Raw genomic sequence first — 15960 nt, 5'->3', positions numbered from 1 at the left:
ATACGACACATTAGGCCTAAGTCAGCCTAACATCCGACGTCGGCGACACGTGTGATGGAGGTAAAGTGTTACACACATGGCGACGAGGCCATTGCCACACATAAAGCAACGCAAAGCAATGCAGAGCGCACATACGCAAAACGGCACAGCTTCGATATTCGCCACTCGCACGTATTTGTGATTCTCGCCTAAACAGCTCCAGCGCTTTATGATTGACGCCTATACCTCAACAACAGTCATTCGACACGACCGTATAAGTCTGGATTAACTGCACTCGTTGCATTCCGTGCACGTGATCCCGCAACTAAGCACCCTGCATTGCTTACGACTTCGATGTTGTCTGTTGCCGTCTACGTGAGGATTGGAGCAGGACTTATGATGACGGCTGCCCTGCGAAGAGGACAGATTAATTTTGCAACATGCGTACGCCTGCTGCGGTCCGGTGTTTCGCCACATACGCGTGCCGCGTCCATATGCGTTATTGTATAGCGGCGTAACGGTACACATTATGCATAACACGACGACCCATTGGATAGAGACTGAGTTCGATGACGCTGAATCGAAAGTGTGTTATACAAGAGTTAAAACTATTGTGAGCCTTGCACATTCTCTACTCTGGTGAATACGCATACTTAGAAGAAAAAAAACAGCGAACAGCACTTTAGATGACGAGTGGAGGTGTGCACTTGGGTATTGCAGAGCCAAATTGTTATGCACTACGTGAGCAGAGAAATGCCACGCGTGTTTGAAAACTGTTAAAATTGAGAACACACGTCCGTGTCCAACGCCTTTTTCTTGTGCACGTGCCCTCGCGTGTTCGCTGGCATCCCCCGTTTTCAAGTTCATCATGCACCAATTGGCCCAAGAGCTTGCACTATTGAAAACTTTTAGTTACGCTTGTCGCGGTATTCGAGCTCCCTGCCGACCAGTTGGCTAATAAATGTGAGAAACGTCTTCCTGCAACGCGAAGAGTTTGTGGTCGGATTGTAGTGTAAATATTAGGAAAGAAAAATACTCGTCAGGCAGACAAGACGCATGTCTTCTTTTGTGAGCAAGAAAGCAGCATGACACAGACACTTTTCCGGAACGCTAGTTCATAAAAGTGCCACAAGACGTCGCCGCAAGTGGTCCTCTTTCGGATACACGTAACCGCTATTAAATTAAAGCTTGACATTTGTGGCATGCGTAGATGTAATTGAGGCATATATTTCGAACAGCGCGAAATAAAGGAACGTGCAGAAGTGCGACGGGAGACAGTACTGACTATCAATTGAAAATTTTATTGAAGGAAACAAAAAAATGAAGGCTGATTTCGGGTAGGTGGTAATAGCTGCGCGTACAAAGCAACAACAGCAAACCAAACCAAACGTAACAAATAGCTACCGTAAAGATTAAGACAAATCTATAAATTATATTTCATTTTTTTGATATAGTGAAACGGAGTTGGTTTACAGAAATTTCAGCTTTTTTCTATGTGATATGCCTCAATGATTTCGCATGTGGGCTGGTGGAGATGCACTCCCAAATGATATTGTTATTTAATGGGATGTTTAATGTGTTGTTTAAGGATCGTCTTTGCTGAATGTAGAAGCATAAGGCCCCTCTTGGGATTACTGTTGGGCCATTATAAGCTGATAAAGCATGGTATCGAAACATCCTGCGTCCCGCATTCGCTAAATCAAGCATCATGAAGTGCAAGATAGTTTCAGGTCTCAGACGACAAGTAAGTGGTCGTCTGTATACTCAGAATACGTGATAGCTCAATTGTGCGAGATGCTAAGTAAGCCAATATAAACGGAAGGCAACCATAGAAAGAGAGAAAGCAAATAAAATACTAAGGCTGCGATCCCATACGTGCATAGATTTTCACACAACATTAAGAAGATTGCCGAGCGTTTTGTCGTCGATGTGGTTTTTTCGGCAAGTGTTCATCTCCGAAAAGTATGCCGGCTCGACGAACGAAGAAAAGCAAAATATGGCAGGGATGCGCGTGAGTGCACGGTGAATCACAGAAATAAGTGCGTTACTAAGTATTCAGTGTAAGTGTTGTCCATAGAATTGCGCCACCATGTTGCTATGGATGCGTGCTTTTGTGTTCCCACACGGCGCTTTTCGATAACGTTATTTTTGGCCACCGGCTACGCAGAGAGAAGGTGTTAACCCATTTATACCTGTTCCTGTTTGAATTCAGGAAATTACATTAGCATAACTATTTTGCTGTTTGTATGCGCCTACTTGCACCATGCGCTAGGTAAGCATACTAGAAAAGTAGCTCACGTATGTTGGAGCTGCTCAAGAAAGCGGCACATAAGAAGCAGTAAATGAAACGAAAACACACCATTATACCTATTTTGCTATAAGACGTCTTATACTATATTTTATTACACACGACACGGCAAAGGGCGGCTTCATTATATATGTGCTCTGGCAGCTCAGGGATAAAGTTAGTCCAGCCCGGGCTACATATGGTTGGCGAGCCGTGACAGGTGTTTTGAAGAATCGTCATTTCTTTCTTCTTATTTTTTTTTCTGTCAAACACTGCTTTCAGCCCGACCTGAGCACAGTACAAGTTAATTTCGGGGAGCGTTCGACGTCGTCATGACAACGACGCAGTGGCGACGCAAAGCTGTCACGTCAGTTTCTATACTGCTCAAAACCGCGCATGACATGACAGTAATTAAAGCTCGTGTCGTCCCGCAGCGCAGTTGTGCCGCTGAACGCGGTTAAATATGCAGCCACACATCTGAAGTTGGCTTTCGTAGTTGGCACGAGCTTTCGTTGCCGAGAAAATCAATGTTTAAAACAATAATCAGGCTTTTTGTCCGACGGCGGGATAACAAAGCAGGTCAGATGTAGCACGGCGCACAGCTACATGTGTTGAACAAAGGGGTTAGTTATTATCGATCGTGCTAGTGCTGTTTCAAAGCAGCTTTCTCGTTCTGCTCTTCAACGGGCATCTGAATATTTGTAGACTGTATAAGCCGCTTACATCTAGCGGCACGGCGCTTGGAGATTGGTTCTGAATGTCCAGCAGTTTGATAGTGGAATCCGAATAAACGACCCTCTCTTTCTTCGGCCACAACGAAGAGGTTTGTATGATAACAAAAGCAAACCGAAAAACGCTCTTTGCACTCTTCGAAGAGCTGAACCAATAAATGAGAACAAGTACGTTGGTCAGAGTAGTAGATGAGCTCCCGCCTTCATGAAAAAACGGAGGCTGCTTTAAATGTGTATTAACAAAGGTTATCTGCAACTACACTTAAGGACTATGCCAAAGGAACATTCACACAAATGAATATATTTCATATAATTTTGAATGCCGCCGTCTTATTTAGCCTGCATTAAAGTTCGGCGTGTTGGCAGGGATCCATCTTCTTGGGGGGAAATTGAGCGGGAGAGAGGGCGTCGAGGGTGCTACGGAGAGGCGCTCAACGGAAAAGAGCGCTGACTCGCAACTAATCTTTTTCAAGGAAATCACAAATATATGAAGATAATAATTGAACGAACCATAAATGCGCAGATGAGATCTTATAAAGATAAGTCAGCACAAGCAGGTCCGGTGTTGACAAATAACGACAGCGATAATTGTCTAACACGTGTCTCAAGCGCGTTTTTCGGTATGAAACACTTCTGTTATTCCACGTGTGAGTTTATTTTTGTGAGTGAACGAAATTAATGTGCCTTGAAAGAGAGCTCAACAAACGTTACGATTGCGCGCTCAGTAGAATATATAACCCAATTCTACACCAGCAAGTTTTATGTATCCTAATTAATATTCACATAACCAATATACAGGGGGATAATTTTTCAAGTTTTATAAATATAAAGAAAATAGTCTGCTGCAGATAACATAATTCTAGCCCTTGTGCTGGATTATTCAGAGAGGCGGACATTACTTGCACGGGAAATCGAAGCACATATTAAAAAGAAGATTTAAATTATGCGGTTTTGCGTGCCACGACTACGATCAGATTAGGAGGCAAACCGTACAGGGGAACTCAGGAAATCTGGACCACCTGGAGTTCTTTAACGTGCACCTAAATCTAAGTACACGAGTGTCTTCGCATTTCGCCCCATCGAAATGCGGCCGCCATCGCCGGGATTCGATCCCGCAACCTTTTGCTTAGCAGTCCGAAACCATTGCCACTAAGCACCAGGGCGGGTGCACATATTCAATTAATTAACAAAGATGTACCAGTTATCTTTTAAATGAGTGACTTTACGGCACATGTTGCATTGTACAAATTCTAGCGGGTGAGGTTGCAAGGCGTATCCATTTGGAATGAATTTCCATAATGACGGCAGTTTGAAGATATGCACCATCCAACTTGCCATAAAAATGTGCTGTTGTTCCACTTACTTTTAACAAAGCGCTCTTTTATGCAAGGGAGCACAGACGTAATTGGAACAGCCACGTATTTATTTTCACACTTTGGGAAATAATATGCTGAAACTGATATCATCCTGGAAATTAAAGTCGATACGTCTTGCAAGCTCGCCGGCTACGATTGGTAAATTGTTATATGTGCTGTAAAGTAATTAATTGAAAATATAATTAGTGGATTTTCCTTAATTACATGAATATGTGTTCCAATTCCTTGTGTAAATAATGTCCGCCTCTTCGCATAATCCAGCTCAAGGACAAGAGTTATGCTGCCACAGGTGATTCTTAAAAATTAAATAAAACTTAAATATGATCATCCTGTATGAAGTTTTTGCCGCATTGCTACTAGCATCCAGTAGATCATTATCAAACATTTACCCAGCGGTGACACGTGTTCTCGATATAAATTCATCCGTTCACACGTGCACCATTGTTAATCACACGCGTTGGCTCTTTATGCCAGTGTTCACGAATTTGTGCCGGTGTTCCCATCCCATGTCTGTAGGTCTTTTGCATTTACTCTTTGATACTTCTGCCACTGAGCATTTTTCGCTTGCGCATCTATTTGGTTCACCATGCATCTTCAGACATAATTGCTATAGCCGTATTGGAGCCAAGCGTTAATTTGTTTTAGCAGATACGAGTATAGCGAGTACATACTGTGTTACTTTCAGTTTCAGTTATTTCGTAATGTACCGTTTTCAGGTGGTTCGAATACCGTTCCAAATATTTTTTGGCTTCGAAATTGAAATTTGTAAATCTCTGCAAAAAAAGCCAGGTAGTCCGCCAAAACTTTCCAAGTTATTGGGCTTAGGACGACAGCCATTGAAGAATTGCATACTAGCTTATGGTTCTCCAAAGCTGTGTAAGAGGGACAGTTTCTCTCACTCTTCGGAATTTCGGAGCCTCCGTCAAGAGTACCGTACCAATCTCGCTGCATGGCCCGAGGACACCTTTTATCCCTCAGGCAAATAAAACCTTCTAGCAGGAGAGAGGGAAGGAGAAGCAGGGAGGTTAGCCAGACGCGCGTCCAGTTTCCTACCCTTCACTGGGCGAAAGGAGTAAAAGGAGTGAAATAGAGAAAGAAGGGAAGAATCGTGCGCACACTCGAAGGAGCCCGTCAAGCGTGCGAAGAGTTGCAGAGACCTGTCGACTTCAAGCACTGCAACAACGCCTTCGTTGCTTTCTCCACAAGTGTCGCGCTTGGCCATGGTCCAAGTCTCTTGGCTTATGGTAACGGTATTGAGTCTAGTCGGTTGAATGCTGTCCGGAGAGGGCGGAGCTGGACGTCAAAGCGACAACAAAAGCACAGTACGTCTTCAATATTGTCTCGATACCGCAGCTGTAGCACGTAGTGTGTCAGAGATTCCAATGGAGAACGAGTATGCTTTCGCGAATGCAACTCCGATCCGGAGGCGGCATAACAACGTTGCATTAGAGCGGGAAGTTTTTTACGGTAATTGCAGCTTTAACGAAAGATGAATTTTATGTAGGCGACACTTCTGGGAACTAGGAGGCGTCCAATAAGCGTACGTGATAGCATGAGCCAGGAAATAAGGTCGCCTTGCAGTGTCCGCTTTTGATAGTGGAATCGGAACAACACGAGTCTCCTCATGGGAGGAACGGGCCGCCTCAGCGGAGAAGTCATTACCAGTGATACCGTTATGTCCTGGCAGCCACTGAAATACTATGCCGTGCCCTTTCTCACGAGCTTTTTTCCACCAAGACTTCCCCGAAGAGACGCGACCCTTTTGTGTAGACTGTGGTTGGGCGTCACGTTTACCAATGCCTACGCGTTCCGCATAGGGATGGCCAACACCGCATCATGCGGTGATTGCGGCGACGCGGTAGCAATTCGTCATGTTCTGTGCCAGTGCCCACAGTACAGTGTGCAGAGACAATCGCTTTCCGTCGTGCTCAACCAGTTTGACGACCAGCCTCTGTCGGAAGAAAGAATTCTGAAACATCGACGCGACTTGACATCTCATCAGAAGGCCGTACAAGCGCTGCTGCGCTTCTTGAAATCGACAGACCTGTGCGGACGCCTGTGATCGGAACGCCTTTTCTGTTACCTGCTTTTACTTTATTTTCTCTTCTTCTTTTTATTTTTTCTTGTTCTTTTTTTCATCTCGCTCTTTGTCGTCTTTACAACCTCTATACCCCCCCCCCCCCGCCCCAGTGCAGGGTAGCAAACCGGAAACTCGTCTCTAGTTAATCTCTCTCTCTCTCTCGCTTGGTGGTGATCATTTCTTGTCTCCTGTGCCAGTGGATCGCGACCTCCTAGCAAAGAGCCAGACCAACTGTCTAAACGAAATATTCCCGTCCATGAGTCTTACAGCTACTGCAGGTTCCCCATCTGCTCTCTGAACCTTGCTCATTCACTGACGTCGGGAGGTGTTGTGTTGACCCTTTGATGTCGTGCCCATGGAATCGTGCATGGTTGACTCTATACTATTGCCCAGTGTTCCTATATCCGATCCCTCCTACGGGAGCCTACACCGCGACACTATAGCGTTGCCATAAGCGGCATGCCGCCGCTTACTACTCACAGTGGAAAAATCAATTGTACACGAGTTATCATAGATGCGATCGAGCTTCGGTGCACAGCAAACGGGTACGTATGCACAATCGACGTATCTGCTCCTGAGTTCGGTCACGCTGGTCGGACACAAACCAGGTTTGGTTAATCTAAGAGACTGTGCGACGCTTACCAGAAACGACTATTGACATACTGGGACGCCTTACTAGTTAACCGATCAGTCCTCGGCGGACATAAACCTTGCGTTAGTCAAGGACAAGTCTACCGCACCGTTGTTCTTGGCCTGAAAATGAACGATCGACTTAGTTACTTCATAGGTTATTAGGAGGGTTATTTTGGGGCCCTCACCGTAATGATACTCTATGACCGTATGTCCTTTCTGCTGCTATGTTATTATTTCAGCTTAATAGAAATTACGTATGTATGTCAAAAAAAAGGAAAGTAAACCGAAATATTTGGTCTGGAGCAACCACTTTCATGTACGCGTCCAGGCATTGATACCTGCAGGACGCACGCATGAGGTTATAAAACTTCAAAAAGCTTGATAACTCTCTTCACGTCCGTCCAAACACGAAGAGGGCAAAGAAAGTAGAACGTGACGAACGCTCTCTTTTTTTATCTCTATGTGACCGCGTCCTTCTCTGTAGCGTTTATTCCTGAGCTTTATCCACGATTGTCACTGTCTGAACGAAATCATATTACGCGTTCACAATCTAATACATGAATGCTTAATTTTTTGGCTCTCTCCCCTTACTCTCCTCACCGAGCACCACCCGATCGTCGTGGTCAGGAGAGTCCAAGTGGATTCGCAAAGAAGGATTCGCTTTAAGAAGTGAACGCACTCATATTCTAGATTACGATGAAGATAGACGTTACGGTGCACGTTCGTCGCCAAAATTAGCTACGCGTCTATCATCATGCGGTGGCGCTGGACGCGTTTCTACAAAATAAAGCACGTCGTGTCATGTTATTCAACACGTTTTGGTGCCTAATAAAAGTTACACTTTCTCTGCAAGGTCCACAATGGTGGCGTAGGGACGTGTTCGTTATGGAAACCTGCAGCATGCCTGTTGTCGTACGCAATTTTGCCTTGCTGGCTCATGAAGGCTTCACTTACTTTGATCCCCACAGTACGTGGTGGTCAGCATAATTTTTTTTTGTTTCTACTAGGTTTATTACACGCGTCTTGTAGCCGCGGTAACAGGCTTTTAAATATTCAAAAGCAGGACTACATTTGCCAGTGATTCAATATTCGTCTTTCTGAAGATCGACTTTTCTGATGACAGTCTGCCAACCGTTAAAAAAATGCGAGTATATCAGCTCTCATTCTGGTCACAACCATATACTTAGGAATTAGTGTGGTCAAAATATACAGGCATGGAACATGCAAAACAGGCTGCTAGTGCAAGAGAAAAATGCAAATATTTTCTTTTCTTCCAATAACGTCACACAATCGACGAAAGACGTCTCAATACTAAAATATCCTTCGATATTTTCCCGGTGCTTAACTTCACGATCGGCTTCTTAGTCCTTTTGTGTGACTGTAGGCGGGAGAGCAGGAACTAGCTCTCGCCAGTTTGTCTAAACCAACATAGTTTTTCAAGTGTGCAAAAACTCCATGTCCGGCGTTCTTATTGCTCAAAGGGGCCACGTATGTTCGCTTTTCGACGAGCACTAGAAACACGCGTGAAAGTGACCAGGCAGGCTCCTCTCCGTGGATTAAAAAATTAATGAAGTTCTGGAGTTTTACGTGCCAAACCACAATCTCATTATGAGGCACGTCATAGTGGGGGACTCTGGATTAATTTCGACCACCTGGGATTCTTTAGCATGCACTCAATGCACAGTACATGGGAGTCCTTGCATTTCGCCACCATATAAATGCAAAAAAGGCCCAGTCTACTGTGATGGGTGCAGAATTTTTTATTCAGGAACCTACATCGCCCGATTGAGCATTATTGTAGGGGGTCGAAAGAAAAGCAAGAATGAAGAAAAAAAAAATAAAGGCAAACAGACAGGCATAGTTGTAACTTGAACATTGAACTAAAACATAGATTTGAAAGGATGTGCAAAACATATTTGCGGGAACATCCACAGTACTCGCATCCAACTGATTCCACTTGCGAATCGTAAAAGGAAAAAAAAAAAAGGAATGCGCAAATACATCCGTACGACATTATATTTCTCGAACCATTTTAGCAAGATAATTTTTGTGCTATAAGTAGTATGGTCTCATCATGTAGAAAGTTTTATCAATGCCAGTTTCATCGTGAAAAATGGAATGAAAGAAATTTATTCGGAAAAGTTTTCTTCGTTGCTGAACAACTTTCCAACGTAGTTCATCCTTAATGTGATTTATAATGGAATAAATGTTATAACGACAACTCAAAAAGCGTGCAGCACGGTCTTGTAGGCATTCAAGTTTATATATTTAACATTTGGCCATGAGGATTTCTGCTGTACAAGCATATTCAAGGATTGGAAACACATATTGATAACGTAGAGCTCCTTTAGCGCTTTTTGAGACAGATTTGAAGTTATGTTCTATGAAATTTAACACACCATTGCCTTTGACAGTTATATAACCTATATGTTTATTCCAAGATAAGTCAGAAGATGGACACCAAGGTATTTAAAATGTTCAACGCGGTTAAGGGAGGTACCAGAGAGGGTATAACAAGAATGGATAGGGCTTGTGTTTTCAGATAAAACTGATAATACAACACTTAGTTACATTCAAGCGCATTTCCATTTTTTTTGCATCATGAAACCACAATGTCAAGATCACGTTGTAAGACATCAATATCATCCGTGCCGTGTATAGATTTATAGATGAAGCAGTCAACCCCGCACAGCCTGACATCTGAAGTTAACAGCTCTGGCAAATCAGGAATATACATATATATACATTAAGAAGTAGCGGTCCTAGCACTGAATCTTGTGGCAGCCTGGAAGTCATGCCAACATACGAAGAAGAAGTACGATTTACGACAACAGACTGCTTTCTGCAAGCTAGATAGTCCCTCAAACAACCAAGAAGAGAAGGAGGCAGGCCTAAAAGTGAAACTTTATGTAATAAAAGCGTATCCGGAACAGCATCGAATGCCTTCTGAACATCCAGAAACACTGAATAAACTTGTAGTCCCCTATCGTATAAACTTAAAACATTATGCGAAAATTCACACATTTGGGTAACACACGATAAACCTGATCTAAAACCATAGTGAACTGAAGAAAATAAATAATTGGATTCCAAATGTTGTATAATGCTGCTATAGATTACTTGCTCAACGGTTTTACAACGGGCGCTAGTCAAAGAAATCGCTCTGTTATTATAGTGAAGTTATTTTTATTACCAGACTTTACTTTAGTATTGGCAGAACATTCACAAACTTCCACTCAGACGGGAGTTCCTGATCTATAGTGACTTAGAAAAGAAACTAGCAAGAAGGGACACCAAGGCTGTTGCACGTCTCTTCAATACGTGATTGCAAATAGCGTCAAGCCCTGAAGCCGAGTTTGAATTAAGACAATCCAGAAGAGTGCACACACCACTTGTGCATACAACAATGTCAGCCATAGGTGCAAACACGTGGCCCGTAACAGGCAGCATTTCACCATGAGCTCAAGAAACACCGAATACAAATATCTTTTAAATCAGGCTGCCTTGTCTGAGTCTTCCGATAAGTTTGGTTGATCATCGATCATGTCCTCGATACCAACTGAGTCCATGTTATTCGATTTCACATACTTCCACACCTCCTTGGGATGAGTAATAAGTTTTCTTTCTAAGAAAGCTAGAAAAGTATCTTTAGCTTCTCGTGTTTTCTTTTTAGCACTCTGCTTAGTTACCCAAGTTTCTGAACATCAGCAGTCTTTGTCAGCCGGAAGCGCTTGAAAAGACGGTTCTTTTTATTGATTGACTTGCTTAAGTTCCCACCAATGCAAGGTTTATCAGCACTACGCTTCCTTTTAATAACCTTGGAAAGAACGTGACAGCTGGCAAGAAAGAGTTCAGCTTTAAAGAGAACCCAGATACTGGTATTGTTCATGACTAAAGAACACTCATCAAATTCGGTAGAAAGCAACGTAAGATTAGACGATGTTGAGTCATGGTCATAAAATTACAATTATATTCTTCGCGGCTGCTGCATATTGTTAACTTTATAGGCTCGAAAGCGCTACTACCGACAACTCTACCTCCTGATCACTAATCCCCGTCATCGTTGTAACTGACTTTATAAAAGTGGGATTGTTACAAAACACACGATCTAGTATGTTAGCACGTGACCCACTGTACCTTGTGGGGGAATTAACAAACTAATGTTATGCATGCACGTTAATAAGTTCCTCAAGTGTCAAGTAGGGGCCAGACCGCCAGCGCAAGACGGGCGCAGAACTTATGCAGGCAGTATCCGGAAGGTTGAAGTCGCCTCCCTACAGAACGTGCTCAGCAACTAAAGTAGCCAATGCTTTATACAAGGCTTCAAGTGATTGCACATTGTGGCTGTTAGGAGGACGTCGAAAACAACCCACAGCAACGTGTCGCACACCATACATCTCAATTTTACACCGCACAGCTCCGCACTGAAGGTTGTCAAGGGATGTACTGATACGCTTTTCAATCTATTATCAACCAGAATCAAAACGCCCCCACCACAGGCATCGCGATCCTTGCCACAGATGTTCACATGAAATGGAAGAACTTATGCATCGTAAATACTGCCGCCGAGCCACGAATTGGTGCCTAAGAGGATATTGGCATTCGTAGTATCCACGAGATCCAAAAACGCATCCGTTTTATTTCTTGAGCTCCGGCAATTTACAACGACGAAGAAACGTTCTTGCTGATTGCGCTTTTAGCGTCACACTAATGGTTTTGTTTGTTATTGCATTGTTTCTACGCTATCACTGGACGAATTATAAATAAATGTTTGCCTCCCATAACCTACTTATCAAAGCGAAGCTTGAAAGTTTGATTGTGTTTCTTGGCAAATGCGGCCAGCTTTTTTCATTTAATACGGACGCTAATTAAGTAATCCTCATTTACCGACAGGGTGGTTCTTAGGTTGTGCGGCATCACAAGTACAGAGAGACCAACAAAGAACTTTGTTCAGCTGCTGATAGATTAGCCGGCATCCGCCGTGGTTGCTCAGCGGCTATGGTGTTGGGCTGCTGAGCACGAGGTCGCGGGATCGAAACCCTGCCACGGCGGCCGCATTTCCATGGGGGCGAAATGCGAAAACACCCGTGTACTTAGATTTAGGCGCACGTTAAAGAACCCCAGGTGGTCGAAATTTCCGGAGTCCTCCACTACGGCGTGCCTCATAATCAGAAAGTGGTTTTGGCACGTTAAACCCCATAATTGAATTTTTTTTTTTACTAGCCGGCAGAGACCCGCTGGGGACCCTGGCTCGCCGCTGGCTACTCCTGTGTAGGAATCGGGAGGCCAAGCCTCTCCGCTCTTTCACGGGGCATCTGGACGGCCGTGGACTGGATGTTGCGTTCGATACTTGAGATGGCCTCGTCCCAATCCCGTTCGCTGGTGAGTGTCGTATCCCGTTATGCAGGACACTGCCAAGTACATTTTCTTTTTCTTTGAAGGAACGAATTTTTATGTACAATGTGTCTCTTCCTTGTTGCAAAAAGACGAACTGTCCTGTGTGCGTGCTCAATAACTGTTGTCACCTGGACACCCAAATGATCTGCACAAACCGGCAGCACTGTACGCTCAGAATCTTCCCAAGTCTCACTCGATGTGTCCCTTAAGCCCGAAAAGACCAAGTTGTTTCTGCGTGACCTATATTCAAGGTCATCCTGGTGCCCTACGACTTTGTCCAACTGCGCTGTTAACAAACAGTTCTCATATTTGAGCTTGTGCAAATCGGCTTCCAACTTATAATTTTTTGAAGGCGAGGGCCCTATAAGCGGCTCCTTGCAATGGCTCATAACCGAAAAAAGCGGCGTCTGGTCCAATGATACTGCATAAAATATTGTCATCAGCAATGACTGATACCCCCCTCCCCCTCCCCTCCCCCCCCCCAAAAAAAAAGAAAACAACCTGGAATGGCTCTTACCTCCGTAAGGAAGCAAAGATAGAATTGCTGAATATGAAAGAAGAAACAAAACAAAGAAAGAACAAAAGCAGGACCGAAAGAAACAGTGAACGAAAGAAGAAAGAAAGAGAGAATAAAGAGAAAGAGAATCAGAGAAAGAAACAGGAAAGACAGAAAGAAAAAGAAAACGAAAGAAAGAACAGAAGAACATTTAGATAGTGCTTTAGGTGCTCGCATGTGTCGCTGAGGAGATCGACCCTACAACGCAATACGTTTACTTCACACTGCGCAGCTTGTTTTGTCTTGCAAGCAGTTTGACCCCTCCGATCGGATAACTTAATGCATTACCACACGTGCAGCAGGCTTTCGCCTTCACTTGTTACAGGAGTGTAACATACTGCCAATCTTTTTTTCTTATTTAGGGTATGAGCCATTGCCGATGATATTTTTTGTACCACTCGTCAACTTATGTTGTATCCCTGGACCAGATGCCGCTTTTTTCGCGTATGAGCCATTGTAACGAGCCACTTATGGCTTTCGCCTTAAAATTAGTATGAAAATTAGGAAAAACGACGACGAAGAAGAAGCGCTCGTCACTAGTCAGAGATCGGCTCCGTGATTGCTAGCCAATTACGCAGTGCTAATTACCTCGAACCAAAGTTTTGCTTGTACCAATGTGTCCGTGAAGGCGAGCGGCATCACCGATACCAGCTGACCCCAGAGGGGCGTTTTTCTTTGCCACATTTCGGGACTACTTCTACTGCCGCCGTGCGAAGGATTGCTAGGCTTAGGCGTGTTCCGCGGACACTCGGCCCAACACCGTCGCACCGACAGCGGCCTGCCGTACATCCCGGCGGCTGCTGCTCGTCAGCTCCGAGATGGAGGCGCCCTCTCAAACAACAATGATCGTGGACAACAACATGTGCGTTCAAGTTCAAGGAGAAGAGATATCACCCGAGGAATACCACAGCGACGCCGGATGGACGCTCGCGGGGGAACGCATGTCGAGGCTTCGCCAGCGGACCCCCGCCAGCGGCAAGCCCGACGGACCCGGCGGGAGTCAAACAAGCACGAGGTCGAAATTCTACAAGAACGTCAGAGCCTCGGCCATCAAGGCAGCACGCATGCCAGCCATGCCACTAGAAGAAAGCAAGATAGTTGTTAGACCCAGAGGGGGACTGGACATCGTCAAGACCGGCACCACCACCGTCGCTGCGGCCATACTCGCTGCGGCCAAGATCACGAGCGAGGAAAGCGCCGCGGACACCATCTGCCCCAACACACAACAAAACATCATGGTCGTAAGTACACCGAACGAAGACAACGCGGCAAGGTACGCTAAAATCCAGGAAATATCTATTCAAGGCAAACCCTACGAGGTCAGCGCCTATCGCACGGCACCTCACGACACCGTAAAGGGCGTCATCAGAGGCATCCCCATCGACGCGAGCGCCGAAGAGCTCGATAGAAACACCGTCAACGAGGGGAACCCGCTAGCAGTGGCCGCAAAAAGGAGTGGAAGCACGACCACTGTGATTGTGGTGTTCCAGGGGCCCAAGGTACCGAACTTCGTCCGATACGGAGTCACGCTGATACCGTGCCGCCTCTACAAGAAACAGATCGACGTCTGCCAGCAGTGCGGCCGAGTGGGACACCGCAAGGACGTGTGCCCGACCCCCACAATCAAGACGTGCCTGGCCTGCGGAATCGCGAACCCTACAGAAGACCATCGCTGTACCCCAAAATGTCAGTTGTGCGGAGACGAACACCCGACCGGAGACCGAACGTGCAGGGCGAAATACAAGGTCCCCTACGTAGTGCGCAAGCGACAATGGGAGCGCCGACAGGCCGAACACCAGCTGCTGTCGGAGAGCGATTTCCCGCCACTCGACAAGCCGGCAGATGCGCGAAAGTCAAGGACCCCATCGGAAAACCGCGCGCCCAAATCCAGAGACAGCAGATGCTGCAAGAGAAGCCTCAGCAGGAAAACATCACCATCACGTGAGCGAGTGAGCTGGGTCGACGCAGCGAAAGGAAACAATATAAGGAACGCACAGAAAATCACCGAAACCACGAAGAAAGAAGATATGAATAAGGTGCGGGAGGCAAATGAGATCCTAAGACAAGAAAACGCGGCGTTGCGAGCGACCATCAACAACCTCACGAAAGAGATCGCCGAGATCCGTCAGTTGCTGCTATGCAACAACGAGCCTCTACAGAGACCCACGCCAAGCACAGGCAAGACCGAGGAAACGACAACGAACATCCAGGAGAAAGCCATAGAGGAACCGGCACCGAAGAAGCGAGCCGTTGAGGCCACGCGCACGCAAACATAAAACGACCGCATCGACAGCCTCGAAGCGAAATTCGAAGCGACATTCAGCAAGCTCGAACAGCTAATCACGACAAACATCGCAGCAGTGACAGCACTGAAACAAACAATGGAGACCTACCAAGCCGAGAACAGGAACAGAGTCGCCTGCATCGAAAGGACCCTACAGCCGATGGTAAGCCACCCGACGTTTGCGCCCCTCTTCACGCAACATCCACCCAACCAGGGAGCCCCGTACACGCCAACGCAATCATGGCCGCCAACGCAACACCAGCAGCAGCAGGTGTAACCGCGTGGCAGTGGAACTGTCGCGGCTTCGGAAGGAAGAAGGCAGTCATCCAACAGCACATCGTACATGCCGCGCGCAAGCCAGACGTTATACTACTACAAGAAACACTAAGCGACGCACCGTCCCTCCCCGGCTACTGAGTGCACAAGGGACCACCCGACGGCAGAGGCCTGTGCACCCTGGTCAGGAAGGGACTCACGTTCGTCGAACATGAGCTGCAAAGCAATATCAAGATCGAGCACACACTCACCGAAATCATCCCGGGCAAGAAGAGAAAAGGAAGCATATTTCTGCTCAACGTCTACAGCAACCCATCTCAGAGAAAACAGAGATTCAAGACATTACTGCACAGAGCCAGCA

The 15960-nt window shown here is 45.7% G+C and overlaps 1 pseudogene; it reads left to right on the top strand.

Annotated features, from left to right (window-relative positions):
• Positions 1–13899: 13899 nt before the first annotated feature.
• On the top strand, positions 13900–15714 carry LOC126536606 (uncharacterized; annotated as a pseudogene).
• Positions 15715–15960: the final 246 nt, after the last annotated feature.

This window comes from Dermacentor andersoni, chromosome 4 (genome assembly GCF_023375885.2).
Source record: "Dermacentor andersoni chromosome 4, qqDerAnde1_hic_scaffold, whole genome shotgun sequence".
NCBI classification, from domain to species: Eukaryota; Metazoa; Arthropoda; class Arachnida; order Ixodida; family Ixodidae; genus Dermacentor; species Dermacentor andersoni.
Note: the sequence above shows the minus strand (reverse complement) of the source record. Positions and strands in the feature narration are given on the sequence as shown.